At 37.6% G+C, this 4928-nt stretch overlaps 1 non-coding gene across 1 annotated transcript; it reads right to left on the bottom strand.

The window, feature by feature from the left end:
• Window positions 1–4272: 4272 nt before the first annotated feature.
• On the bottom strand, window positions 4273–4400 carry LOC129400199 (small nucleolar RNA SNORA77). The gene has a single exon (XR_008627518.1). It is a non-coding gene; the product is annotated as a small nucleolar RNA SNORA77 (small nucleolar RNA).
• Window positions 4401–4928: the final 528 nt, after the last annotated feature.

Raw genomic sequence — 4928 nt, 5'->3', positions numbered from 1 at the left:
GAAGTTTGGCTATAATTGATCATCCAAAGAAATTTTTAATTTTGTCATAGAAAAATACAAAGTGTCATTTTCTCTTTATCTCCAGTTGGTTTGGGAGAATAAAATTTTCTAAATTCTATTACTACACAGGGATAGCTCCACAACTCTATAAATAATTTTAAAACATTTTATACTTTAAGCAAGGGAATTTATCATACAGAAATTATATCTCAGTGAAGCTGCTAAAAGTGAAAAAGTTTGAGAAGATGATTGTAGTGACCATATACGATTTCCTTTAATAGAATTATATTTTTAATCACTCCCAATTGTTTCTATTATTTTACTTACTAAAATCGTATTGAATATCATTTTATATAAATATCTGATTTTTCATAGAATCCTTTCTTACTATGGCAATAATTGGGGAATATAATTTTAAGGGAGTAGATAATTTCAAATAAAAAGAAGACAATTATGTATTAATACTCAAATATTTCTTACCTGTTCACTAAATTTCTTTACAATCCCAATGTTAACTTCATCATCAAACCTTTAAATTTAGTTGGGCAGTTCCATGTCAATTTGATCATTTTTATAGTCTTTCCTTTAAGTTCAGAAAGTCATGTTTGGTACCTCAGAAACTTGACAACCTGATCCCTCCTATTACCATGCCACCAGGTAACTCTATAAATTGATGAAAGAGTACATTTTCACTTAAGGTCACATGAAAATATAAAGAGTGTTCTCTTTGTCAGCAGTAGTTTAATTGTTACAGACTTATTGCTAGAAAAACAAGACAAGGAGCAAACTTGCTTTCCTTGGTTCAATGGCCTTGGGGAATAGAAGCTAATTTTAGCATAATTTTGGAGAAAGCAGGAAACAGATACTGTATGGTTTCATCTGCTCCAGTTATAACACCTTCTTAAATTTCACATATGCTGGGAAAAAATTGGTACAAATAATAATGTTAGATCTTTATTGAGTGGCAGCCAGAAATTCCTTCCCTGGCCAGAAAAGAACCTGTTTTCTTGATTGATTCTGCTAGGAACTCACCAAAAGGAAAATGAATAAAATAGCTTATATTTTCTATTTTTCCTCTGCATCAACCTTGTACTCAAACCCTTCCTCCCTAATAAAATCTTTAGATTTAGTTAGGTAAGTGGATTTGTGGAATTTGATTTACTGATTTCCAGGACATTAATAATGTTTAATGGAAGAGGCTTTATTGGAGTGCTTAATTTGGCCTCTAACATTTATCTCTAACATGTCCTTAGGAAAGGTGTGTGGCCTACGTAAGTCTCCATTTTCTTATCTCTGGTTGAATTCTAAGGGCCTCTTAACTTTGACATGCTATATTTTAAATTATTTTATTGAAAGACCGTGAGATACACAGTTATAAAGTTGTTCATGATTTTCAGTGATACACTGTTCCAACATTCATCCCTTCACCAGGGTTAATTTTCCACCACCAACGTCCTCAGTTTCCCTCCGTGTGTTTTTAAGGAAATAGAATTAGAAGTCTTCCATTAAAAAGTAGGGGAGAGGGGGCTGGAGCAATAGCACAGCGGGTAGGGCATTTGCCTTGCATGCAGCCGACCCGGGTTCAATTCCCAGCATCCCATATGGTCCCCCAAGCACCGCCAGGAGTAATTCCTGAGTGCATGAGCCAGGAATAACCCCTGTGCATCGCCGGGTGTGACCCAAAAAGAAAAAAAAGTAGGGGAGACAAGAGACTTTGGAGTTGAAGTCAGAAGAAAAAAGCTGATTCTTAGCAAAAATCTATTAGGGATCAAGGATATTTTAAGTTCAATCATATATCTTCAGTTCATCTCTAAAAAATACATTTGAAGTTGAAAACTTTGCTTTCATTTAAAAAATCATAGAACCATATATCTACGTATGCAGTATTTTATATGTAAAATTTACTATAAAATTTGTGAAATGGTCATTCAACTGTTATTTTATCTCCAAGTAATCATGGCAAGAAGATATGAAATGCAAATAAATAATCTGCTCATTTTTGTGCACACATGAAAATGAAAGAAAGCAAAGGGACACACTATTTTAGAAGTTTTATTGGCTCAGAGAAGCTGCTGGGCTCCTGGGAGATTGAGGGAGCAAAAATGTCATTGTCACAAGGGAGGCAACTATTGATTTCACTGACAGACCCTGTAATTATGGAACACAATGCCTAGTTACATTAATTAGGAGGGAGAGAGTACTTAAAGCTGAGGTCCTGCAGGCATGAGAGAGGGAAATTGTAGATTAGACTTCTTTAAGGTGTGGCCACAGCAGGCAGAGAGTGGAGAAGAGGAACTAAAATGTAGGTTAAAGGTAGAAGCCATTTTGAAGGTCTCTGTGGGAAATAGACACCTAGGTTGAGTGTGTGTGAAGTAAAATTGAATCTGTAAAACTACTTTAAGATTATAAGGCATTATATAAAATTGTAAATTTCTATAAATATTTGGTGGGACACACTCAGCAGTACTGAGGCATACTATTGGCTCTGTGCTCAGGGATCACTCCTGGAGGGGCTTGGGGGACCATATGGGGTGCTATGGATCAAACCCTGGTTAGCTGTAGGCAAGGCAAGCACCCTACCCACTGTACTATCTCTCTGGACCCATTACAGACATTTTAACCGTCAATATATTTGTATGATAAATATTCAAATGATACAAAGAAATAGAATAAAAGGGACAGGGAGAAGTGTTCTTCCCACCATACCCATTTTTTTCCCAGAAACATTCACTATTTCAATTTTTTATTTCAATTTTTTATCTCTCACTGAGAGTCTACTACTCTTTTCATTTACAAATATGTGTATTATGATGAATATATGTGCATATACATTACAAATGGCAGGATACTCTTCACACTGGGTTTTAGATATATTTGTTTTTACTTTATACATCCTGGAAACAAAATTTGTTATTAATAAATGGCGGGGCTCAGAATTTACTCTTGGCTTTATGAGCACAGATCACTCCTGGCAGTGGTTGGGAATCTTAAGCAATGCCAGGGATAGAACCCAGATTGGTTTCATACAAGGAAAGTGCCTTACTCACTCTACTATCTGTCTGGCCCCTGAATTTATTTTTTATTATAGTTCAGGTAATATGATTAAAACAGTGTTAATGTTTACAGTATTGATTAAAGTTGGTTTATCCCACTTCCAAGAAGGTGCCCAAGACCTAAAGAGCTGCTGTTGACCTGGACAAATATAATCTCCGCTGGCTAGAGGTAGCCCTGTATTCAGGTTTCAGTTGAAAATGAGAGTTTTTGATATCAAAAGAATCAAAATTGGAAGGAAGAGTCAAATTATCACTATTTTCAGATAGCATTGAAAACCCTAAGGGCTCCACCAAACAAACAAACAAAAAACCCCATCCCAAACCAAAAAATACAAACTCCTAGAAGTAATAAACAAATACAGTAGGGTCGCAGATTATAAAATCAATACAGAGAAAATCAATGGCATTCCTGTGTACAGGTAAAGAACTAGAAGAAAAAAATTAAAAACTTTATCCTCTTCAGACTAGTGTCCCAAAACATCAAATATCTAAGAATCAACTTAAAGCAGATGAAAGACTTATACAGAGAAAACTATAAACTATAAATCACTTCTAAGGAAAGTAGAAGATACTAGGAAATAGGAAACGTTCTCTGTTTATCTAATGAAAGAATCAACATTGTTAAAATGAGCACTCTACAAAAAGTACTCCGCAGATTCAATGCAATACCCATTAAAATTCCAATGACTTTTGAGGCTGGAATGATTGTAAAGTGGGATAGAGTTTGCATTGCATGCATGCAGCAGACCTGGGTTCCATCCCTGGCACCCCATATGGTCGTCCAAGCACTTTCAGGAGTAATGTTTTTTTTGCTTTTGGGGCCACACCCAGCAATGCTCAGGGGTTCCTCCCGGATTTGCACCTAGGAATTATTCCTGGCGGTGTTTGGGGGACCATATGGGTCGCCGGGGATCAAACCCAGGTTGGCCGTGTGCAAGGCAAATGCCTTACCTGCTGTACTATCACTCTGGACCCAATGACTTTTATTTTTTTTTATTTTTTTAATTTTTTAAGGGAATGTGCAGTAAGAACAAAGCACTGACCCCCAACAGCCACGCCGTAGCGGGTTCACCCGGCATGCAAGTGTCACACCCCTTACCACCCTCCAGCCACCTCAGCAGGGAGATCTCTGAAGCTCCTTTGGCACAGGTGACTCTAGACCCTGTGTCTTGATTGCACCCACTCAGGCACCTCCACCCAGCTTTCTCTCCGCGAAGCACCCTGTGTCCCCATGGCAGCTCTGCCACTTGATAGGTCAAAGCAGTACCAGCTCCTGGCATGTTTCTGTGGCAGACAGAAAAAGCACCCATGCTTGGTGATGCAGCAGGGTGGACCCAATGACTCTTTTCAAAGATATGGAATAAACTGCACTAAAATATTTACTGACCCGTAAAACTCACATAATATCCAAGAAAACAAAAGGAGATGGGAGACATTGTACTTTTCTATCTTTGAATTATACTGTGAAGTTATAATAGTCAAAACTGCTTGGTACTGGAGTAAAGATAGATCAGCAGACCAATGGAACAGAATTGAAAGACCTGCTTTGTTTTGGTTTGCTTTGGTTTAGGGTTACCTGGAGATGCTCAGGGATTATTCCTTGATCTGAACTCAGGAATTACTCCCGGCAGTGCTCAGGAGACCATATGGGATGCCGAGGATTGAAACTGGGTCAGCCACATGCAAGATAAACTCAATGCATTATCGCTCTGGCCCCAGAACTGAAAGTCCTGAGTTAAGTCCCCAGATTTATGGCGTGCGAATCTATGATGAAGGAGCTAAATATATGAAATGGGGCAAAGAAAATCTCTTCAACAAATAATGTTGGAAAAAGAATGAATAGGCATATGTAAAAAAATGAAATTAGAACCATAC

Source organism: Sorex araneus, chromosome X (genome assembly GCF_027595985.1).
Source record: "Sorex araneus isolate mSorAra2 chromosome X, mSorAra2.pri, whole genome shotgun sequence".
In the NCBI taxonomy this organism is placed as follows: Eukaryota; Metazoa; Chordata; class Mammalia; order Eulipotyphla; family Soricidae; genus Sorex; species Sorex araneus.
Note: the sequence above shows the minus strand (reverse complement) of the source record. Positions and strands in the feature narration are given on the sequence as shown.